General features: G+C 36.8%; 1 pseudogene; it reads right to left on the reverse strand.

Annotated features, from left to right (window-relative positions):
* Positions 1-8,138: 8,138 nt before the first annotated feature.
* LOC110596282 lies at positions 8,139-9,006 on the reverse strand (annotated as a pseudogene).
* Positions 9,007-26,709: the final 17,703 nt, after the last annotated feature.

The raw sequence follows: 26,709 nt of genomic DNA on the forward strand, positions 1-26,709 counted from the left end.
ATATACAAATGGGATGGGCCAGAATAGCACTGCAGAAGATTTAAAAACTAAATTGACATTTGAATCATGACCCACAAGAGTGAGTTGAGCAAGCATTTGAATCTAAACAGGTTGACTAGCTGCCATAATAGAAGATTTACATAGTAACCAGAGTCTAATAACATGATATTAAAAATATTTGGGATAGAGTCCAAAATTACTTGTTATATTAAGAAACAAGATGATCCCAACTCAAATGAGAAAAATTTGATTAACAGACGCCAGTACTGAGATGACATAGATGTTGGCTTTTTTTTAAAAAATAAGAATTTTATGGGGGGGGAGGAGAAGGGAGATGGGATTAGCAGTAGTAAATATCTGTCTGGGAATGGGGAGACACCTCTTATCAACAAGGGCACTTGAACGAAGCATATTTGTATACCTAACCCTTAACCATACCCCACAATATCATAATAAAAAATACTGATTAAAAAAATAAGAATTTTAAAGCAGCTGTTATAAAAATGTTTCAACAGGCAGTTACAAACACTCTTGAAACAAATTTTAAAATAGACAAATTCAGGAATAAAATTGAAGTACAAAGAAGAATCAAATTGAAACTTTACAATTGAAAAATTAAAAATGGAAATTTCAAAAAAATATATCATTGGAGGCTTTAATAACAGAAGTGAAATGAGATAGGAACAAATCAGTGAACTTAAAGATAGGCCAATAGAGAACATATAAACTGAACAATAGAGAAAAAAATAGATAAATAAAAAGTCACCTCAGGGACTTGTGAGACAATTAAAAAAGATCTAACATTCATGTCCTTTGAGTTCCACAAAGTGAGGAAATAGGATGTGAAGCTGAAAAAATACTTGACAAAAATGGCTGAAAACTTTTCAAATGCAGCAAAAGACATAAACCTACCATTTCAACAGTGTATGCAAGTTTTTGTTTCTCTAGAATAAATACTCTGGCATACAATCGTTGGGTTGTATGGTAAATCTATGTATGTTTATAAGAAAAGTTGCCAAGCTTTTTTAGAGGTGCTATACCATTTTATATTCCTACCTGCAATGTGTGCAAGATCCAGTACTCTACATTCTCACCAGAATTACACAAATGATTCTTGTTATTTGTGGTAGTTATGTTTTATAATGTTGCCATAAACACTCAGTAAATTAGTATTGAGTCAAGGCTCCTAGGGGAAATACAGGGCTAGTATATTTAACCACTATTTTTAATCTCCAGCTAAACTCTCTTTAGATACTCAGCTTACCTGGTCATCCTAACTTAGACTGGGGTATTGCTCTTGAGCAGGGAGAACAATCTAGATCATTAGAAATGACATTTCATTTGACTGTCAAAACTCTCTGAGATTACCACTGTTTCAACTTGATCTCTCATACATACATCTCATCAACCCAGATATTGCAAGTATCAGAGTGTTTGGAAAGGGATTTGTGTAGACATCAGAATTCATCTATTACCTTTTCCTCTGATTTCCCACATTCCAGGTTTTAATGCAAGCCTGAAACGTGCTTGACTTTATTGTGTAGAAATTACTAGAAAGAGAAAGAGAGCTAATATTTATTGAGCTCCCACTATTATGTAAGGCATAACATATTAGTCCTCCAGTATTTTCCATATGAAAAAACTGAGACTTAGAAAGTTAAAAAACCATCCTGAAAATTCACAGATAGTGTTAGAGCTGGGATGTGTGCTACTTGTCAGGTTCCTACCTTGTCTCTCTCAGAGATTTGTTAGTAAATAGTAATGTCAGCAACTACAAGTCATTCTCAAGACCTTAAAGCTTAAACAAAATACCCAAGAGATGGCACTGTAAAAATAAAGCCTTATCAGGGTAAGAATAGTGGAAGTCCAAAGGAGATTTAGAGCCTAATGCTATAATAAAATTTGTAATTACATAAGACTGTCCAGAACTGGGAATATGAGATCTTAGAAAGTAAATAGATTTAAATGAGATTACTTAACTAAAAATTTGATAAGATACTAATTGATTTTAGCAATAAGATATTATGTAAAGTACAGTCAGCAAGATTGCTAAAATGAGGAAATATGTGTCTTGGAGTTTAATGGAACATCATCCCAATTGCCAAGGTGCTGTCTCAGCATAAAACGGGTGCCAACAGGATGCTATTAGATAGGAGGAAGTTGTTTTTCATGGCGAAATGGAGGGGCTGGGAAGTCCTCAGAGGAAAATTTCAAAGGCCTCAGAGGAAAAGTTTTGCAGCTATGCGTGATGAACAACTGTTTTCTGGTCTGACTTTTAAACACAGGATATCCTTGGTTGGTCCAAAGTTTCTTTTGGTTACAGAAAGGTATTCTTTAAAATTGGGCCTATACTCCATGTAGTGGTTCAGACGAGTAATTAAAAAATCAAGTATTGAAAGGAAAAAAAAAGAAAGAAAACATATTGTCTAGCTGATCTCCAAAGGAAACTTGAAGCCAAGTGTATTTTTTCAAGAAATATCTTCATTCTATTTTCTCACAATCTTTTTCTAACAAAAGAGAATTCCCTTTAAGTTTCTATCTGAAGCTATCTCTTTGTCAGAAAAATGGTATTACATGAGCAATATCAAATCAGTTCTAATGACTGTTTTGAATAAAATATAGATGTTAAAAGGACAACTTATTAAAACCAAGCTCATTTTAGTGCATTTTATGGCATCCCTTTGAGGGAACCCTAGTGGATGTTGATTTACTGAATCAAAGTAAGGCCTTTGTTGGTAAAGTACATAGTAATGTAATTGGATATTTGATCATTTGCAATGTTTGAGGCATTTTAGTCTTTCCAAGAGCATGTGAAAGCAATATCAGCTCTTTGGTTCACATTAAAAAATAGTAAGGGTTAGGAAACAAAAAAGTTTCCCTTTTTCCTTTACTTTTGTTTTCTTCTGATCTTTGGGTATCTGTGGTTTGGTACAAATCAATTGCTAGAGATGCATTTATAAATTAGATATATTCAACAGGTATATTGATTCAATCATTCAGAATAACTCTGTGCTCATCTAATAGCAGGTTAGGATACTCCAGTGCATCGACTTTAATTTTCCTGTTTCTATCCTACAATTGTATTTGAAATATAGTTGCCAAGACACTAAAGGAAACATATAATTTGCCCTTTAGAATCTGAGGTGTTTTGAAGGGTAGGCAGATCATTATCAGGAAATTTGACTGTTTAAGTAATAGTCAGAGTTGTTAATAAAACAGCAAACAGCATGTTTAAACTCTATCCCCAAAGGATAAATGGTTTTCCCTTGGATTTTTAAAAATCTTTTATTTTTAAATAATTACAGGAAGTTGCAAAGATAATACAGAGAGAAAGAGAAAGGGGAGGATATTTTGTATCTTTATTCAAATCACTCATTGGTTATAACTTACATAATTGTAGCATAGTATTAAAACCAGGAATTTGACATTGGTACAATGTAAATGCATAATATTAGGAACAGAACTATTTAGTTTTGTTCTCCCTCATGGTAGCTCTTTATAGTCACACTGCCACCTCTGCCCACCACCATTGCTAACCTTTGACAACCACAATTCGATTTTCCATTTCTTTAAAAACTCAAAAAATGCCTTTGAGATCTGTCCAAGTTGCATGTGTCAATAGTTCGTTCCTTTTCATTGCTGAGTAGTAAGTTCATGGTATGGAACACAGAGTTTGTTTAGCAATTCAACTTTTGAGGAACATTTAGACTTTTAGTTTTTGGCTATTAAAAATAAACATGTACAATCATGTACAGGTTTTTTGCTAATACAGTTTTCATTTCTCTGAGGCAAATGTCCAGGAGTACAATTGTTGCATCGTATAAAGAGAAATTGCCAAGTCTTTTCAAGTGTAGCTAGATTATTTTACTTTCCACTAGCAAAGTATGTGTAATCTGGCTTTTCCCCCACATCCTCACAAGTTCTTTATCAGTGCTTGTTTTTAATGTTGAGTGTTGAGTTCTTTCTTTATTTTAGATATAAGTCCTTTGTTAGATAGGTGGTTTGCACAATTTTTCACTAAGACTGTACCTTGTCTTTTCTTAAGTGGATCTTTCACAGAGCAAAAGTTATAAATTATGATGAGATCCAATTTATCTCTTTTGGTTTGGGTAGATCATACTTTTTTGTGTCATGTTTAACGACTCTGCATCAAGTCGTAGGTCCTGAATATTTTCTCCCTTGCTATTTCCTGTAAATTTTATAGTTTTACATTTAAATCTATTTGTATAATGTGTGAGGTTCAAACTGAGGTACACTTTTTGCCTATGGATGTTCAATTGCTCTAGTACCATCTGTTGAAAAGATTATCTTTCCTCCATTGAATTGCTTTATATCATTGTCAAATGTCAGTTTGTCATACTTGTATGAGGCTCTCTATTCTGTTCCATTTATCTATGTGCCTATTCGTCCACAAAGATGCAGTCAAAGATTACTATGTAACAAATCCTGAAATTGATAGTGTGATCCCTCCCACTTACTCTATTTTTTAGAATTATCTTGGCTATTCTAGTGCCTTTGTCTTTCCAAGTAAATTTTAGAAGAGTCTTGCCTATGTCTATAAAAAATATTGTTGGGATTTTGATAGCAATTGTTATACCTTTTTAGGTTAACCAATCTTAAAGTAATTTTCAGATAATCAATCTTTACTAAATTGAGTCTCTCAATCCATGAACATGCAATATTTCTCTATTTAATTAGATTATTTGGTTTCTTTAATCTGCGTTGTGTAGTTTTCAGTATGTAAATTTTATACAGATTTGCATAAATTTACACCTATTTCATGTTTTTGGAATAATTGTAAGTGGTATTTTGCTTTTCATTTCATTTTAATGTACTCATTGTTAGTATGCAAAATACAATTGATTTTTTATGTTGATTTTATATCTTGAGACTTTACTGAACTCAAAAGTTCTAAAAGTTTTTTTCTTTTTTTGTTTTTTTGTGTGGATTCCTTGAGACATTCTTTGTAGAACACAGGAAAAAAAGGGTAGTTTTATTTCATCCTTTCTGATGTGTGTGCCTTTTTTTTCTTTCAGTATTGCACTGGCTAAAACTTCCAGTATCATGTTGAATAAGAATGGTGAGAGCAGTCATCCTTACCTTGTTTTTGATCTAGGGGGAGAACACTTAGTCTTTCACCATTAAGTAGAATATGAGCTGTATGTTCTTTGTAGGTGCTCTTTATCATGATCTCTATTTTTACTCTTCTGAGACTTTTAAAAATTAGGAATAGTCAAATATTTTTTCCTGCAATGATTAATGGCATCTTGTCATGTTTCTTCTTTAATCTCTTAGTAGGGAGATTCATATGAATTGATATTTGAAAAAATATATACATATGGAGGGCAGGCATGAGCTACCATGCCTGGCTAATTTTTAAATTTTTATGTAGAGACAGATCTTGCTCTGCCCCAAGCAATCCTCTTGCCTCAGCCTTCTAAAATGTTGGGATTACAGGCATGAGCCAGCAAACCTGACTGAACATTCTATGAACTTTTGCATCCTCAACATAAACCCACTTTGTCATGTCATATATTTCTTTTTATATATTACTGGATTCTATTTGTAAATATTTTGTTCATTAGGGATATCGGTGTGTGATTTCCCTTTTTTGTATTATCTTTGTCTGGTTTAGTATGAGTAAACATTAGCTTCATAAAATGAACTGGGAAGTGGCCCTTCCTATGCTGTTTTCTGGGAGAGATTGTTTATCAGTTGGTGTTAATTCTTCTTTAAAAGTTTGGTAGACTTCTCTAGTGAGACCACATCAGCCTATAGAGTCCCCTGTTTGTGACCACTGATTGTTTCTGGGCTGTCAGTTTCTCCAGTACCGAGTCTGAGATACATGAGGCAGAAAGCAAACCCAAGGGACTCACTACCATGTTGTTCCCTATATCCTGAGCTCCCTAGTGAGCCTGTCTTCTTCTTTTTAAACTTTTCTTATATTTGCTTAGGTTTTAATTTGTATTTAGTGAGATAAATAAGGAAAAGCATATGTATTCCACATTCCTAGGAGTAGACATTTTTACCTGTTGCCTGGTGGATAGTCATGAAGAAAAATGTTTAGGAATAAAGAAGGACAAAATCATGAACTTCACAGCAACCTGGATGGGCTTAGAGTCTATAATATTCAGTAATCTATCACAGAAACAAAGAACTGAGTACCACATGTTCTCACTCATAAGTGGACCTTGAACAATTTTCATAATACTATAAGAAAAGGATTGGCATTAGTGGGAAACTGCTAATGGGGTGGGGGTATACCTCATTAACAAGAGTTCCCACATAATGAACATTTGTATACCTAACCCTGAATTGTACCCCACATCTTTAAAATAAAAAAAATTAAAAGTTAAAAATAAAAAATAAAATAAAAATATTTAGGAGAAAGGGGAAAACACAGCAAATTTTAGAAAATGATTCTGTATTGGACAAGTGGATAGCAAGGCCTTGGGTCTCATAAACAACGATTTCCACCCCCCCCTTTTTTTCCATACTACTGTGATATAGTTCACATACCATAAAATTCACCCTTTTAGTGTATATAATTCAGTGATTTTTTAGTATATTAAAATTTTTCTGTAACCCCACTACTATCTAATTCCAGAACATTTTTGTCATCGTAGGATGAATCTACCTGCCTATTCAGAGTCATTCCACATCCACAGATACTCATTAATATACTTTCTGTCTCCATAAATTTGCATATTATAGAAATGGAATCTGGCTTCTTTCACTTAGCAAAATTGTTTTGGTTCATCCATGTTGCAGCTGAATGAAATGTCAGTACTTCATTCTTTTTATGACTGATTAATACTTTATTGTATAGCTATTCCTGATTTTGTTCATCAGTTGGTAGAGATTTGGGTTGTTTTCACTTTTTGACTATGATAAATAATGCTGCTGTGAATACTGTGTACAGATTTTTGTGTGGACGTATGTTTTCAGTGCTCTTGGGCATATACCTAATAGTGGAACTGCAAAGTCATATGGTAATTCTATTTTCAACTTTTTGAGGAGTTGTCAAGGTATTTTCTAAATTGTCTACACCATTTTACATTCTCACTAGCAACGTATGAGGGCTCTGATTTCTCCACATCTTCATTTTCAATTCTAATTGTAGCCATCCTAATAAGTGTGAAGTGTATCTCAGTGATTTTACTTGCATTTCCCTAATGATTAAGGATGTGAGCATATTTTCATATGCTTACTGGCCATTTGTCTATGTTCTTTGGATAAATGTCCATTCAAATACTTTGTCCATTTTAAAATTTGGTTATATGTCTTTTTATTGTTTTAGATATGAGACTCTTATCAGATATATGATTTGTAAATATCATCTTTTATTTTATGGATTATCTTTGCATTTCCTTGATCTTGTCCTTTGATGTGTAAAATTTTAAATTTTGGTAAAGTTCAGTTTATTTTTTTCTTTTGTTGTTTGTGCTTTATAGGTCGTATTTAAGAAAACATTGCCTAATTAAATGTCACCAAAATTTACACCCATTTTTGTTTTCTTTTTTTTGGTTTTATTTTATTTTTAATTGACACATTGTATTGGGATATGGTGTGATGTTTTGATACATGTAGATATTGTGTAATGATAAAATCAGGACATTTAGTATATCCATCACCTCAAATATTTATTTTTGTGTGTGATTAAAAACACTCAAAATGCTCTCTGATAGCTATTTTGAAATATATAATACAATATTAACCATGTCATCCTACTGTGCAATAGAATACCAAAATGTATTCCTCCTAACTGTAACTTTGTGCTTGTTGACCAATATCTCCTCATTCCCCATTAACCTCCCCTCCCCAGCCTCTGGTAATTACCTTTCTATTTTCTACTTCTATAACATCAACTTTTTAAGATCCCACATGAATAAGATCATGTGGTATTTGACATTCTATGCCTGGTGTATTTTACTTAACACGATGCCTTCTAGGTTGACCCATGTTGCTGCACATTATAGGATTTTATTCTTTCTTATATTGAATAACATACCATTGTATATGTTACCACAATTTGTTTATCCATTTATCTGTTGATAGACACTGAGGTTGATTCCATGTCTTTGTATTGGTTTTTAAAAAAATTTATCAGTTATTTTATTGGGATATTTTTAAAAAACTTAGAACACTAATTTGTGAAGATAAGTGGCATTCATTAGGGCAATCAAAGATTGCAGGTTGCCCTGGAGCTGAGAAATAGTTCTGATTTTTGGTAAGATTTGCGAGTCCATAGCTTTCTGATCAATCTTGCATTACTTGGTAATCCTGTATTTCCCTTTTTCAGTGTCAAAGATCTCACCTTCCTGGTACCTGGACTTCCACAGCTGCTTCTTCTTGAAGTAAGCATCAGTAGGATGTTTGAGGATTGTCACATTGCTCATACCAATTTTTGTGGAGGTGGTGATGACAAATTTCTGGTGTGTTCTTCACAGAGAAATTCACTTGAGGTTCAGAGGTCCAGTCACAAGTAATAAGCCATTGCCCAGCTACTTCAGGATAACCACCTGCTTGCCTCTGTGGCATTCAGTGAGGATGATCAGGATTGTCTCAGGAGTGATGCTAGCTTGCAGTTTTCTCACATACTGGCTGATGGGCTTTTGCTGTGTCCTACCAGCTTTTAAGACACATCTCCAGTGGGATAATATCTAGGCATTTTGTGAAGTTTAATCACTTGGGTACCATCATTCTTGGTACCACCAACTAGTTCTGTAATGGTTGCAAGAACCTCCTCCTTTTTTTCTTTTCAACCTTGGATTTAGCTGCCTAGTACATCTTCTTGTACGAGGCCTTTCTAGAATACATAGCAGATTGGGAATATCTTCCAATTCCTCTGATGAGGGCAGAATTTTGGCTGCAGTGGGCTTCCCCTTCTTGGGCTTTTTAGCCTTGAGTTTACCCTTTTTTTTTTGCCTTGCCACCAGCATCAGCCTTCTTGGCTTTAGATTTCTTCTCCTTAGTATCTGACCTCTCAACTTTTTTTCTTGCCATCTTGCAAGATGGGATAGAGCTGTTATTGTTAATAGTGTTGTAATAAGCATGGAAGTGGAGATAACTTTTTTACATACTGACTTCATTTCCTTTGAATATATAACCAGTAGTAGGATTACTCTATCACACAAGGAACCTCCATACTCTTTTCATAATGACTGTACTAACTTACATTCGCACCAACAGTATGTAAGTTATCCTTTGTCAGAAACAAAGGATAAACCACCATAAAACAATTAACAAAATGATAGGAAAAAGTTTTCACCTATTAGTAATAACTTTGAATGTAAATGGATCAAATTTCTCACTTAAAAGATATGGATTAATTGAATGGATTAAAAAACATGACCAACTATATGCTGCCTACAGGAAACTCACTTCACTTGTATAGATTGAAAGTGAAGGGATGGAAGAAGATACTCCACGTGACGGGAAACCAAAGTGAATAGGAATAGCAATACTTTATATCACTCAAGGCAGTTTTTAAAGTCAAAAACTGAAGAAAAGCAAAAAAGAAGGTCGTTATCATATAATAATAAAGAGATCAACTTAGCAAGAGAATATAACAATTGCAATTATATATATACCTAATACCAGAGCACTTAGATATATTAAAGCAAATATTACTAAATGTAAAGGGAGAGATAGACTGCAATACATTAATAGTAGGGGACTTTATCACCCCACTCTCAGCAATGGACAGATCATTTAGACAGAAAATCAAGAAGGAAGCTTTGGACTTAAACTGCACTTTAAATCAAATGGATCTAACTGATATTTACAGAACATTTCATTCAAAGATTATACATTCTTTTCATCAGCACATGGAAACTTCTCCAAGAGAGACCACATGTTAGGTCACAAAACAAGTCTGAACAAATCTAAAATAATTGAAATCATATTAAACAATTTTTCTGAGCAGAATGGAATAAAACTAGAAATCAATAACAAGAGAAACTTTGGAAACTGTACAAATATAGAAATTAAACAACATGCTCCTGAGTGACCAATTGGTCAATAAAGAAATTAAGTAGGAAATTATAAAAATGTCTTGAAACAAATGACAATGCAAACACAACATGCCAAAACCTGTGGGATGTAAGGGTGACAGAGTGAGACTCCAACTCAAAAAAAAAAAAAAATTCTAAAAGGAAAGTATATAGCAATAAGTGCCTACATCAAAAAGTAGAAAGATTTCAAATACACAGCCTAATGATGCATCTCAAAAAACTGGAAGAGCGAGAACAATTCAAACCCAAAATTAGAAGGAAAGAAATAATAAAGAATAGAGCAGAACTACCAACCAAATGATAACTGAAAGCTGCTAGTGAGCGCCTCTCTACTAGAGAAGGTCTGAGATAGTAAGTAAATATTTGCTCTTCAGGAAACCGACTGGGAGACCACACTCAATTTTATCAGAAAAGTGTCTGGGACTATTGAGAGTGGAGGAGACCAAGTCCCAGCTGCCTATAGATCTGGCTCCAGTGCGGAACCAGGAGAGGATTCTTCATGAAAGGAAGGGGAGAATGTCTGAGAAAATCCTCTGGGATTTCACACACAGACCACTGAAACCCTAGCCATGGGAGAGTACCCCTCCAGCCCCCTCCAGTCAATTGTAGGAAGCTTGCAGAAGTCTGGATAGAGGCTCCACTCAAGTCCATTTGGAACCCAGAAGCTTCTCAGGCATGGCTGCTGCCACCTTGCCAAAGAAAGTCCTCCTAGGACAGACACCACACCCACACATTGCACCACATGGGTATCTCCCATCCTGCTGCTCCCCACCAAGGGCATTTCTCTAGCTTGGGGGGCAGGCCTCCTACCACATCTACCCTGAGCCAAAATGAAGGCTGAAGCCTCAGCTTGACCCCAGGAGGCCACCAGCTTGTGGAGGCAGTAGATAGGCCTCCTATAGCACCTGTCACCACTGTGCCTCCTACTGCATGGGACAGAAAAGGAACAGAGAGGCAGAGTTACTCCAAGACTTCCAACCTAGTGGGTCTCTGCTGACCACAGCTTAGGGGAGGGAGCAGAGAGAAGGAGTAGGTTTGTGCATTCACGGGACTAACATCACATACCCCATTACCTGAGGCTTCTGTTCAGGTGGAGGAAAGCCACCCCACCTCGGCTTTAATACTTGGATGTCATTGCTGCCAGGCTTCTCCCAGCTAATGTCACTGCTGCCTCTGGCCTGTCTACATGTGGGTGGAGAAAGGACACCTCTGTGATTCCCAGTCTGGTAGGGCCCCAGCTGCCTGCGGTTTAGAAAGGGAGTGGAAGTGGGCTCACTGGCTCAGCCTGTTATTCCAGCACTTTGGGTAGTGAGGCAAGTGGATTACCTGAGACTGTGGGTTCAAGCCTAGCCCAGACAACTTGGTGAGACTGCATCTCTACAATAAATCAAAAGTTAGCCAGGCATGGTAGAGCGCACCTATAGTTCTGGCTACTTGGAAGCCTGAGGCGGAAGGATCGCTGGAGCCCAGCAGTTCGATGCTAGGGTGCCTGTGAGTGAGCCACTGGACTTCAGCCTGGGTGATGGAATGAGACTCCAACTCAACAAAAACAAAACAAAACCCCTCCCAAAAAACAAAAAAAGAAAGGGAGTGGAGAGACAGGGAGAATCCAAGTATCCAGGACTGATACCACAGACTTCTAGACTTCTAACCATGTGGAGAAAAGCTGCCCAACCTCCACCTGAATACTTAAGTGGCTGAATACAGGCTCCTCCGAGCTGCAACCAACTCTACTTCTACCTCTTCCACATGTGGAACAGAGAGGGAATGAGGAGGGAGGGCAGCTCCCAACCAGCACAACCACCTCCATTCTTGCCATCTGTAAGTCAGGAAGGGAGTAAAGGCACACCCACAGGACTGATGCCACAGACACTTGCCCCACAGCTTTCTACCAGGCAGGGCCTTCTGGTACTGTACAGCTGCCTTACTCACATGAACACTGCAGTTGTGGCTCTGTGCTTTCCTGAAGACACAACCTCCAGAGGTCATTGTTAGCCTCCCACCCACATAACACCACAATGCTGCCTCTGCCCCTACTACCTGTGGATCTGAAAGAGAATGACAAGCCAGGGCACTAAACAAAGCCAATTGACCATACACAACATACATCGCAGATATATCTATAAAGGAAAAAAAATTAGAAAACTTAAAAAAGCCACATTGTAGCAAAATTTTAAAAATTAATAAAATAAAAACTGCACAGATGAGAAAGAATTAGTGCAAGAACATCACCAATACCAAAAGCTAGACTGTTTCAGCACCCACAAAGGATCCTGCCAGCTCCTGAACAATGGATCCTCAACAGAATGAATTGTCTCTAATGACAGATATAGAATTAAAAATACGGATGACAAAGGAACTCAATGAGATCCAAGAGAAAGTGGATACCCCAACCAAACAGGCCACAATACTGCCCCAAAAGTAAAAGCTGACATGGCCATCCTAAGAAAGAACCAAACTGAACTTCTGTAATTGAAGAATTTGCTTCAGGAATTTCAAAACACAATTGCAAGGCTTAACAACAGACTTGACCAGGCAGAAGAAAGAATTTCAGAGCCTGAAGACCAATCCTTTGAATTAATGCAATCAGACAAAAATAAAGAAAATAAATTTAAAAACTAGACAAAGCTTTCAAGAGGCAAAACAATGTAAAGAGACCGAATCTACATTTGATCAATATTCCTGAAAAACAAAGGGAAAATGAAAGCAACTTAAAACAAGTTTTTCAAGATACAACCTAAGAGGAAAAAATCTCCTATCTTGCTAGAGAGGCTATCATGCATATATAAGAAATTCAGAGAACTCCTGTGAAGTACTATATGAGATAATCATACCCAAGGCACATAGTCATGAAGGTCAAGGTCAGCATGAAAGAAAACAATCTTTTTTCTTTTTTTTTTTTTTGAGTTGGAGTCTCACTCTGTCACCCAGACTGGAGTGCAGTGGCCGCTCCGGCAACCGCAGCCTCGACCTGCTGGGCTCCAGTGATCCTTCCGCCTCAGCCTTCCAAGTAGCCGAAATTACAGGCATGTGCTACCATGCCCGGCTGATTTTGTGATTTATTGTAGAGATGAGGTCTCTCTGCCCAGGCGGGTCTCGAACCCTTGGGCTCAGGCAATCCACTCACCTCAGCCTCCCAAAGGCGCGGGATTACAGGCTGAGCCACTGAGCCCGGCTTAAGAAACCAATCTTAAAGGCAGCTATAGAGGAGGAACAGTTCACCACTTACCAAGGGAGTCCCATTAGAATAACAGTATACCTCTCAACAGAAACCTTATAAGGCAGAAGAGACTGGGGGTCCATTTTTAAGCATTCTTAAATAAAAGCAATGCCAGCCAAAGATTTCTTATCCTGCCAAGCTAAGCTTCATAAAGAAAGGACAAATAGAGACCTTCCCAGACAAGCAAGTGCTAAGGGAATTTGTCACCTCCAGACTAACCCTACAAGAGATGCTTAAGATAATTGTAAACAAGGAAACAAAAGAATGATAGCACCTAAAACAAAAGCACATGTAAACATATAGCTTACAGACCATACGAATCAACCACAAAGCTGAGAACATAATGCAACTTCTTAGCAATGATATGACAGGGAAAAAAACCCTCACAAATAATAGCTAACTTGAATGTTACTAGTCCAAATGCTCCACTTAAAGGCACAGAGTAGCAAATTGGAATTTAAAAAATGATCTACCCTTCTGCTGTCTTTAGGAGACCCATCTCACTTCTAAAGGAACCCATAGGCTTAAGGTAAAGTGTTGGAGAAAGATCTTCCACGGAAATGAGTCACTATTTGTATACCAGATAAAACAGACTTTAAACCAGTCAGGGTAAAAAAGCTCAATGAGGGGCTCTACATGATGAAAGGCTCAATTCAACAAGAAGAAATACGTATCTTAAATATATATGTACCTAATATAGGAAGACCCAGATTTATAAAACAACTGCTACTTAACCTAAGAGAGGACATAGCCAACCACACCATAATAGTGGGGAATTTCAACATCCCATTAACAGCTTAACAAATCATTGAGGCAGAAAACTAATAAAGAAATCCTGGACTTGAATATGACACTTGAACAATTAGATCTAACAGACATCAACAGAACACTTCTCCCAACAACCACAGAATATATATTCTTTTCATTTGCATATGGAATGTAATATAAAATTGACCATATACTTGGTCATAAATCAAACTTGAATAAATTCTACAAAATCAAAATCATACCAAGCTCTTCTCTGAGCATAGTGGAATGAATAGAAATTATTACTAAGGAGAACCTTCAAAAATATACAGATACAGGAAAATTGAACAACTTACTCCTGAATGATTCTGGGGTAAGCAATGAAATCAAGACAGAAATAAACAAAATCTTTGAAACAAATGAAAATAAAGACACAATGTACCCAGATATCTGGGCTGTTATAAAAGCAGTGATGAGAGAAAAGAGACCAAATCTAGTTTATAGCCACACCAAGAAAGTAGAAAGAGTTCAGATAAACAACCTAATGTCTAATCTAATGGAACTTAGAAAAAAAAAGAACTAAACACCAAGCTAAACAAAGAAAAGAAATAACCAAAGTAAAAGCAACACTAAATGAAACATCAAAGAAAACATATCCAAAAAAGTCATACAAAGGATCAATGAGTCAAAAATCTTGTTCCCTGAAAAAATAAACAAGACTGACAAATGAGATCCCTGGCAAGATTAACCAAAAAAAGAAGAGAGAGAGAGAGAGAGAGAGAGAGAGAGAGAGAGAGAGAGAGAGAAATAAATAAAATCAGAAAACCAAAAAAGGCAACGTTACAAACTATTCTGAAGAAATGCAAAAGATTACTATAAAATCTATATGCTTGAAAATTAGAAAATCTAGAGGAAATTGATAAATTCCTGGAAACACACAACCTCCCTAGATTGAAAAAGAAAGAAACCAAAACTATGAACAGACTGATAAAGAGTCATAAATTGAATCTGTAATAAAGAACCTACTACCAAAAAAAGCCCTAGAACAGGTGGATTCACAGTTGAATTCTACCAAATGTACAAGAAAGAGCTGGTGCCAATCCTACAGAAGGTATTTCAAATAATCAAGAAGAAAGGACTCCTCTCTAACTCATTCTATAAAGACAATATTATCCAGATACCAAAAAATGGCAAAGACACAGCAAAGAAAGAAAACTACATACCAATATCCCTGATAAACAAAAAAAACCTTAACAAAATACTAGCAAACCATATATAGCAGCACATCAAAAAGATTATTCATTGTGATCAAGTGGGCTTTATTCCTGCAATACAAGTCTGGTTCAAAATATACAAATCAATAAATATAATCCACCACATAAACAAAAGTAAAAACAAGGACCACATGTTTTAAATTAATAGATGCAAAAAAAAAAGCATTTGATAAAATTCAACATCCCTTCATGATAAAACAAACAAAAAACCCTCAACCATGTAGATATTGCAGGCACATTCCTTAAAATAATAAGAACCATCTATGACAAACCCACATTCAACATCATACTTAATGGGCAGAAATTGGAAGTATTCTCCCTAAGAATTGGAACAAGACAAGGGTATCTACTTTCATCACTCCTATTTAACTTAGTACTGGAAATCCTAGCCAGAGCTATCAGATAAGAGAGAGAGAGAGAAAAAAAGGGGTGACCATATAGGACAAAAGGAAGTTAAATTATCTCCCTTCACAGATGTTATGATTCTATAGCTAGAAAACACTAAAATTTCCACCAAAAGACTCCCAGCACTCATAAAAAACTTCAATAAAGTCTTGGGATACAAAATCAATGCTCAAAAATCAGTTGCATTTCTATATACCAACAGCATTAAAACTGAGAACCAACTCAAGAATGCAATTCATTTACAGTAACCACACACAGGCTGGGTGTGGTGACTCATGTCTGTAATCCCAGCATTTGGGGAGGCTTAGGCCAGAGGATTGCTTGAGCCCAGGAGTTTGAGACTAGTCTGGGTAACATAGCAAAACCTCATCTCCACAAAAATAAATAAATAAAATTAACTGGATGTGGTGGTGCACACCTGTAGTCCCAGCTACTCGGGAGCCTGAGACAGAAGGAGGTTGAGTCTGTGGTGAGTTGTAATGGTGCCACTGCACTCCAGCCTGGGCAACAGAGTGACACTCCGATTCCCCCCCACTAAATAGCCACACACACAAAATAAAATATCTTGAAATCCATCTAACTAAAGAAGTGAAAGATCTCTATAATAAGAACTACAAAACACTGATGAAAGAAATCAAGGATGACCAAACAAATGAAAAAATATTCCATGCTCATAGATTGGAAGAATCAATGTCATTAAAAAATGTCCACATGGTTTAACGCAATCTACAGATTCAGTCCAATCCCTATCACATCCAGCATTTTTCACAGATCTAGAAAAAAACAATACTCAAATTCATTCAGAAGCAAAAAAGAGCCCAAATAGCCAAAGTGATCCTAAGCAAAAAGAATGAAGCAGGAAGCATCACATTGCCAGAATTCAAACTTTACTACAAGCCTACAGTAACCACAACAGCATGGTACTAGTACAAAAATCGACAAATAGACCAATGGAACGTAATGGAGAACTCAGAAGTAAAAGTACTGACCTACAACTCATTTTTACAAAGTAGACAGAAACAAATACTGGGGAAAGGACATCCTATTTAACAAATGGTGCTGGGGAAAGAATGAAGCTGGATCCTTACTTCTCATATATACAAAATTAACTTGAGATAGATTAATCATTTAGACATATAACCCTAAACTATAAAACTACTGGTAGGAAACACTCTCCTGAACATTGTCCTCAAAAGCAAATGTCGGAAAAATCAGAATTGACAAGTGGGACCTAATTAAACTAAAGAGCTTCTGCTCAACAAAAGAAACCATCAACAGAATAAATAGACACCTCACAGAACGGGAGAAAATATTTGCAGCTATACATCTGACAAAGAATATCCAGAATCTATAAGGAACTCAAATGAATTGGCAGAAAAAAGCCACTAACATGAAGAAAAAACATAAACAGACACTTTTCAAAGGAAGACATACAACGAACATGAAAAAATGTTCAACATCACTAATCATCAGAGATGCAAATCAAAAACCACACAGTGAGGTACCATCTCACACATGAGAATGGCCTTTATCAAAAAGTCAAAAAACAACAGATGTTGGTGAAGTTGTAGAGAAAAGGGAACACTTCTACACTGTTGGTGGAAATGTAAGTTAGTTTAACCACTGTGGAAAGCAGTTTGGAGATTTCCCAAAGAACCAAAAATAGACTTAACATTGAACTCAGCAATCCTGTTCCTGGGTATATACCCAAAAGAGTAAAAATCATTCTACCAAAAAGACGTCTATACTTGTATGTTTATCACAGCACTATTTTCAATAGCAAAAACATGCAACCAACCCAGGTACCCATCAATAGCAGACTGAAAAAGGAAAATGTGGCACATATACACCATAAAATACTACTCAGCCATAAAAAACAACAAAATCGTGTCCTTTGCACCATCATGGATAGAGTTGGAGGTCATCATTCTAAATGAATTATCACAGAGAGAGAAAACTGAATATTACATGTTCTCACATGTGGGATTTAAGTACTGGGTACATACAGGTATAAGGTTGGATAAAACAGACACTGGGGATTCCTAAAGTGGGTAGGGGTAAGGGTTGAAAAACCAACTATGGGGTACCATGCTCACTACCTGGGGTGACAGGTTCAACACAAGTTCAGATCTCACCATAATGCAATATACCTTAGCAACAAACATGCACATATAACCATTGAATCTAAAAAACAAAACAAATAGTTGGTTTTTTGACATGGCAGAAAAACAGACACATAGACCAGTGTCACAGAATAGAGAACCCATAAATAAATCCACATATTTACAGCCAACCAATTGTTGACAAAGGTACTAAGACTATTCGTTGAGGGGAAGGGACAGTTTCTTCAATAAGTCATGCTGGGAAAACTGGACATTCATATGTAGAAAAATGACACCAGACTCCTATTACTCACCATATACAAACAACAACAACAACAACAACAACAAACCCACACAAATGGATTAGAGCCTTAACTGTTAGAGTAAAACATTAGGAAAATACTTCAGATCATTGGTCTGGCCACATACATTATGAAGAATACCTCAAAAGCATAGGCAAAAAAAGCAAAAATAGACAAATGAGATGATATCAAAACAAAAAGTTTGATAAAGTCCCTTATCTTTTTTATTTCTAAAAATTTTATAGTAATGTTCTCTCCTTTATTTATGATTTCAATAATTTGAATCTTTTTTTCTTGGTCAATCTAGCTAAATGTTTTTCAATGTTGATCTTTTAAAAAAATCAATTTTCTATTTTGTTGACTTACTATATGTGTTTTTCATTTTGCACTTCATTTATTTTAGCTCTAATCATGATTTTTTTCCTTTTGAACACTGGGTTTAGTTTGATTTTTCTTCTAGTATCTTGAGGTGTAAGTTTAGTTTATTGATTTTAGAGCTTTCTTTTCTTTTAATATAGGTATTTGCAACTATAAATTTCCCTCTAAACACTACACTAGTTACAGCCCATAAGTTTTGGTATGCTGTGTTTTTATCTTCATTTATCTCAAAGCATTTTCTAATTTCCCCTGTGATTTTTGAAAATCTTTTGGGTATTTAGAAGTATACTGTTTAATGTCCATGTATTTGTGAATTTCCCTCATTATTGATTTGTAATTTTATTCCATTGTGGAATAAAATTCCAATATTCCATTTTATTCCACTGTGTGATTTAAATTCTTTTACATTTATTAAGACTTATTTTATTGCCAAACATACAATCTATACTGGGGGATGTTTGATGTGCACTTGAGAAGAATGTGTATTCAGCTGTTATGAGCTGTAGTATTCTATAGATATACACTAAGTCCATTGAAACATAGTGTTATTCCAGTTTTCTGTTTCCTTATTTATTTTCTGTCTAGTTTTTCTATCTATTACGGAAAGTAGAATGCTGAAGTCTTCAACTGCTAATGTTGAATAATCTATTTCTTCCTTCAATTTTGTTAGTTCTTGCTTCATGTATTTTGAGACTCTATTGTTAGGTACACTGTCCACTCTTGACACACTTTCTATCTTAATTGATTCTATTGTGACTTAAATATAGACACAGCAATTTTCCATATGTATTTTGTATTTAATTGTCTTTAAAAAGGTAATTTAATAAGAATGTTACCTTTAGCAACTTAATTGGCCCAAAACCAAATATTTTAGGTTCCGTGGGCCATATGGTCTCTGTCACATGTGCTCAACTCTCCAGTTGTAGTGTGAAAACAATTATAGATAATATGTAGACAATTTGGGCATGGTAGTGATCCAGTAAATCTTTATTTATCAAACTAGGCAGTGAGCTATACCATATTTTCCACCTCTGGTCTACATAAATTTTTTTGGCAGTGTGATTTATTTACAGGATTATTTTATCAATATTATTCTTTGTGCTTATTTGGGCTATTTCCTCTACATAATTTCAGCAAATAATTTGATTTTATGAACTTTACTCATAATATAGAGATTCTAATCTACCAACTCATAGTGAGTTTATTTACAATAAATAATTATTCCTTTTTAGAGTATTTATATCTGAATCATAGATATGAAAATACCTTCCCATTTTCTTTATATCCAGCCATTTTCTTTTGCTGGTCATGTCAATGTTACTGGAAACTTGAATATTGACATTTGACATACAATGAATCTGAGAAAGTATGATTTTCTCATCCCAAACCAAAACAGCATGTTGCATGGATTCAAATGAGTCACATCTGTGTTCAGAGTAAATCCTTGCAAATCAATTATAAAAGAGCATCCTAAGATGTATCATATTTGGCTAAGAATGCATGAAACTTTGTGTTAGAAAATATTTGGCAAGTAGTGAGCCTTCAAGATTCCAGGAATACTCCTGAGATTTCAGAGGTGCAGGGCAGGAAAACTATGATCATTCCAACATACAGGTGTGACAACAGGAAAATTGAGCGTTAATTGATTACTGGCTGCTCAGCGGTATGAAGCAGTCTGTAGCAGAGTCTAAATGAATAAATAATCAAATCACAGCTATAAAGTAATGAAAAGGCAGATTGCTCAGGAAGGTTCTGTTACCAAGACATGTAAGTGAGAGCTGCAAGAATACCTTTATGCTCTGGGAGGAAACAAGAGTCATAGATGCAAAGTATTTATCACTATATTATTATCCCATGGCATGTTTCTTCTGAGAGCCTTGAATTTCTGCCACAAACTTCCTCAGTAAGGGAATGGAGAGGGGAGGGTTATCTCAGTTTAACAGACTCAAAAATGATAGCCCAGAGTGGCTTAGTGACACACTGGTGAGCTTGTTTTCTTCAGTCCTGGATCCCCCGTTGGGACAAAACCTGGACAGCTTCCCAAGCTGCCTTCCTTCAACTGTGTTATAGCAACAAGTATTTATCTTGCTTTGGCTATGCCTGTTGAGGAGGATAAAGATAATAGCAGCTACTGCTTGTTGCAAGCTTATCAGGTACCAGACTCTGTGTTAAGGCTTTGACACAAGTTATCTCATTTATTCCTCAAAAATTGTGCTGTGGGGATGATGAAAATGACCCCCATTTTAAAGATGAAGAAACTGAGGCTATGCTTGGTTTAGGGACTTGACCATACTGAACCCTTCTCTCTCTCATTCCAAAACTGTCGTTAAGTACTTTCTACAGTGTCCGCAGCCAACACAACTGTTATATCTGCCTGGCAACTATACTTTGTGCCAAAAAGTAGTAATGCCCTGCTGACTTACTGACCAGTCTCTTATGAATCTGGACAACCTAAATTAGGTTCTTGAAACTGAATAGATGACCAAATTAAATTGCCAAAAAATGATAGATTGTGGCTTACCTGAATGAACAGGTTGAGGGCAACAGCCGCCTACTTCTTGCGCCTTCTTCCCTTGAGTACGAATAATAACTGCTGTGGAAGTTCCTAGGACACCAAATGCTGTGTGAACTGAAAAAGCCAAAAAAATTGTGGCAGACAGAATTCTAAGATGGTCCCCCTGAGATTCCTGCTCCCCTGGAACACATGCCTTGTTTGAATCCCTCCCCTTGCTTATGAGCAGAACTAGCAGATATGATAGCTTTCCATGATTAGGTTATGTGATAAAGGTGAAGGTATTTTGCAGATGTAATTCATATTCCAATTCAGTTGGTTCTGAGGTAATAAAAAGGGAGATTATTTTGGATAGGCCTGACCAGTCAGATGAAAGCCCTTGAAAGGGGATCAACTTGTTAAGAAGAGGTTGATTCTCCTGCTGATATTGAAGAAGCCAACTGTCATGCTGTGAGAGAGCCACATACATAACAAGGAGCTGGGGGCACTGAGAATGACCCATAGCTGACACCTATTAAGAAAAATGGGTATCTCAGTCCCACAACCACAAGGAACTGCATTCTGCCAACAAGCACAGGAACTTGGAAGAAAACCTTGAGCTCCAGGAAAGAGTGCAGTTTGACCAATACCTAAATTGCAGCCTGTTGAGACCCTGAACAGAGGATGCAGCTATGTTGTGCTAGAAATCCTGACCCATGAAAACTGCGAGGTCATGAATAGGTGTTGTTTTAATCCACTAAGTTTGTAGTAATTTGTTAAGCAGCAACAGATAACTAATGCAGAAGGCTCTCCAAAGGAAGAGCTTTTCCGATTCTTCTCTTACCCCTCTCCAAACCCTTGTCCAAGCAGAAGCTGGGGTAATCTTTCAGCACATGAAATCATGCCTCTCCCTGTATCAAACTTTCTAATGGTTTCCCTTTAACTAGAGTCAACTCTAAACCCCCACCAAAGCTCACAAGGTTTGTATATGACGTGGCCATTGCTCTGCCTGCATTCACTATGCCATTTTTCTCCCTAGACCTATACTTCAACTTCCATGGCCTTCTTTTACTTCCTTCAAGACACTACCAGGTTCTTCCCAAATTCAGAGCCTTCACAACTGTTTTTTTTTTTTTTGTCTGAAATATTTTTTACTCCACTCAACACCACATTTACTCATCATTCAGACCAAATTTCATGGAATTATTTCCTAATCCCCAATCTATACTACACACCATGATTTGTAATCTTGTTATTCTGCCTTAAAATTTTGTAGTTATATGTGTGTGTATTTTTAACAACCAGATAGGTTCTTCCACCATGACAATGCACCAGCCCACACTGTGTGTTCAGCAACTTTTGATGGAAAACGGCATACTCCACCCTCCCTATTCACCCAATCTCACCCTGAGTACTTTTTTTTTTTTTTGCCTCCCTGGACAAAAAAATCCTAAAAGGAAAACATTTTATTAATGTGGAAGAAATGAAACAAACAAAAAAACAGCAGAAGCACTAAAAGGCATCAAAATTGATGAGTTCAAAAACTGTTTTGAGCAGTGGAGGAAGCATCTCAATTGGTATATTACAGCAAATGGAGAGTACTTTAAAGCAACTGGAGTTTAAACATGTGAGAATAAAAACACATTTTTTAAAATAAATAAATTTTGTTTTTTGGGTGTGTCCTTTATAGACCATTTCCTTCATCACAGAAAGACCTATTGGCCAGAGCTGCTGTAGGTGCTGGAGGCTTGCGTTTCTGAGTAAGTAAGATACAGAAGCGAGCCACCAGCTCTGTACTGGACATGTTTTATAAGTGCGAAATAATTTGTATATAACTGCTACTTATAGTTCAGGTTTGTTACTGCAGCAAAATTGAGCCTATCCTGACTGATCAATGTAGTCATTAAATAAATATTTGCTAGGTAACTTAATGAATGAATTACACATTGGGGATTTGGATGAAGAAAGGGGAAGGAAGAACTTCTAATGGTGGTGAACAATATAAGTGAAGGCTTGGATCTGAGAAATTAACAGGACCTCTAGGACTAGTAGAGTTTATATGAGGAAGCTTCAGATACAAGAGAGACCTGGAGAGAAGTAGAGAAACAAGGGCTAAGAATTGGTGCATAGTGCAAGAGTAGAAGGTCAATGGTAGACCAATCCCACATCTGACTCCTGGATCTGTTGAGCAGCTATGATTTGCAGAGATCACAATTTGGACCCACGTCTGATACCACTTTGCCCATTTCACTGCTATGATGTGCTGCTTCTCCAAACAGCACGTGTCAAGTGGGGAAACAAGGTTAACTTAGAGCGTTACCAATTTGCTAAGAAAAGCATATATAAAGAACCCAGATAACGCTCAGTATTCAGGAGGCTGCCACTGTTGTCCCAGAATTGTGGCTAAGGCCCACAGCCCAGGAAAAAGCTGGAAGTACACTATGTACCAATCAGCTACCTTAAGCAGCTACTTCTTGGCAGTGCTTGCTTAAGGGCTCCATTGCAGAAGAACAGGTCCTTCCCCCAGACTCAGCGTTGTCATGCCATTAATAAAAAAAATACTCAAGAAGAGTTATTACCTCTACTTCTACTCCAGAGTGTGTTATGGGAGACTCCCTCTCACTGAGTCTAGAAACAGTCCTCCAGGAAACTCACTTCTAAAGCTGGGAAGTGACACAACTCCTCCCCTCATGTACCTTGCAGTCTGGAGACAGGAGATGAATTTTCTCTTAATGGTGCTGAGATTCCGGACTGAACTCTAAAGTGGCAGTGAGGAAAAAAGAATAGCATTTAAATTAATTAGGACTGATTCTCAAAATCCAAAATAGACCCTTGGAATAAGAACACCTAAAGCTTGTGGAATTGGGCTGAAATATGAAAGGGACTATCACTGGTTTGGGAAAGAGTGGGGAAGATTTGACATACGCTCTTTGAAGGCTGCTAGCAAAAAGTTTTTATTGTTTATATTTCAATAGCTTGGAACTCCCCAGTGAGCCAGTTACTCTAGGACAATGGTCAGGAGTAGGAAGGCCTTGACGACCTTCTCAGGTGGCACTGCTTGAGATCATGTTTTTTTTTTTTTTTTTTGAAAGCAGGATTTACTGAGAGGGGAGAGAAGCTCCCACAGTGGGAGGGGACCCGAGATCAAGTTTTAAAAACTGGCTTTTGAAGGCTCTTTAGTTCCTTCTTTTAAGCTCCAAGTTGATGAAACATAAAGTAGTTATTAAAATAAAGTATGGGGATACAACTTGATATTCTTTGAGTATTTCTAGTTTTATAATTAATTCATGGATGAGAGAGCCATTATCCGATAGCATCCAGAAATGTGGAAATTATTCATTTCAGAAAAGCAGCTCTGGTCCTGCTATAGTTTTTGATTAAAATGAAAACTTACCAAGTTTTATTTCTCAAAATATTATAGCTTCCTGAGCAATTGAAATCAGCTAGTTCCATTGTTGAGTTTCTAATTCCAGGGCTTACAATAATATTTTTTGGAGTCAGACATGACATAATGCTAGGACTCCTGGAGCTAGCAAAGATGATAAAGTATTTTAGCCACAGCAGGTGCTCTGCAAAATCCTTTATTAAAAAGAGCTGCCACACACATGCTCAGAGTGTGATGGATTGTACAGAAATTAAGAATGACATGCTATGAATTTACAACATTAAATTTTTTCCCCTAATTAAAGCAATGGGAATGGCCTCCAAACAGAATGTGGCTAGAGCTGGACAAGAATGATTGTATTCCCCAGCACTCCAGAGGATGGATTCTTGACCCAATGTTCTCATGACAAGAGCACTTGAATTAAACTATGAGTTGATGGCAAAGGTAACTGACATTATTTAATTATAAAGCCTCTCTTTTCTGTTATACCTGACTTCTATTTCCGACTTGATGTGTGGATGTTTTTCTTTTTCTAAAAAATGTATAATTAGACTTGGTAATGTAGCTGTCCTGTTGACAGAGTAAACTCTCCTAACAGTAAGAGTGGCTGACTTCTAGACATCAGAAGGTTCACAGAGTAATTCAAACTGTGATGATGTGTGTGTTAGCAGTGACTAAGAAACTCTTGACAAGCAATATCTACTAATGACTCTGATTGCTGGGAAAGTTGTCGGGTGACTCTGTTTTTTCTGCACAGAGGAAAATGAAGGCACATGTGTGTCTCCTGTTGGAGGTATTTAATACAGCACAACTATGGGGTGCAGAAACGGATGAATATATTTTTTCAAACTTTTGGAAGAGAAAGGATAGGTGGCTGTGTACTCCTGACAAGTGGATCATGTCTGGAACAAAGAGTTACTCAGGAACAATAATGTGCCCAAACGAATAACAGACTCTGCAGCTAAGCCAGACCACCTGTCCTGAGTTGTTTGTTCATCTCCTAATTCTCAGTCTGGTCTTTTCCACATTGATCCACACAGGGACACCTGGGTATTTCCTTCATCCAGAAGATTTATAGTTTTCCCCCTTCCACAGAACTCCGAGGTATATCAGAATTTATATAATAGGAACATACATACTGCTGCGCATGTATGCTCTGCCTCCTCCTACAGTACTTTAATTTCTCACTGTTCTTTAAATACATCTGTATTTCTCATCCAAATAAATCACTTATTCTGATTTTTTCTCTACTAGGGTGAATAGCATCATTATGAAGAGCATGGACTTTAGAGCCAGGCAGTTTCATGACTTCCCAGCTGAGTTATCTTGGGCAAGTTCTATGACTCTTCTGCAAAACAGGATGATAATAGTATCATGAAGATGAAATGAAATTATGCATGTTTGCCTAGCTTATGGGGTATACCCACTAAATGTTAGTTATGAATATTTGCCTTCATTATAGTTATTATCAATGAGCCAAGACCTGATGCCACTCAAGCTAATTAAAAATTGCATTTGCAGGATGCTGAAATTGGTAATAAATTATAGAAACACAGTGGGCAGAGGGCCAAACTATTTTAGCAGGTCAAAGAGAGGCCTCTTTATTCTTATATTCCTCTTTTCAGTAGTCTTAGTATTAGGGGTGGTTGATGTCAGAAACAGAGGGTAAGAAAAATGAGAGAAAAGGAGGGTAGAAAAAGTGAGAGGATGTAGAGGGGCATTTCAGAGTGTAGGGAATAAGAAAGGAGAGGTGAGGGTACATAATTCTACATTATCTTTCCCTCTAAAGTCACAGCCTCTCTGACTGTTCTACTTGATGAGACCTCAGATTCCTGCTCACAAACTTTTGTAAACTTCCCCAAGACCTTTTCTATCACCATGGCTTAACTGTCACTACTGGCTTAGCAATATCCTTTTCACGATTAACATAATATCTACTCTTAGTTGGTACTCTTCAAACCACTGTGCCTTTTTTCTTTCTTTCTTTTTTTTTTTTTTTTGAGGTGGAGTCTCACTCTGTCTTCTAGGCTGGATTGTAGTCCAGCGTCGACCTGCTGGGCTCTGGTGATCCTTTCACCTCAGCCTTCCAAGTAACTGGATCACAAGCACGCACTACCACGCCCAGCTAATTTTTTGATTTTTATTGTAGAGATGAGGTCTCACCAAGTTACCCAGGCTATTCTCAAACCTGTGGGCTCAGGCAATCCCCTTACCTTGGCCTTCAAATGTGCTGGAATTACAAGCTTGAGCTACCACCCCCGGCCTACTGTGCCTTTTTAGAGTCTACTGTCCAAGGATGGCAAATAAAGTTAATCTCAGATAGGTTTCCATGGACTGGTTATGGCCACTTGCACTATTATGTTCAAAAGATTTCCAAGTTCATGTCTGG

This window comes from Carlito syrichta, unplaced genomic scaffold (assembly GCF_000164805.1).
Source record: "Carlito syrichta isolate Samal-C Ts95f unplaced genomic scaffold, Tarsius_syrichta-2.0.1 Scaffold308136, whole genome shotgun sequence".
Taxonomy (NCBI): domain Eukaryota; kingdom Metazoa; phylum Chordata; class Mammalia; order Primates; family Tarsiidae; genus Carlito; species Carlito syrichta.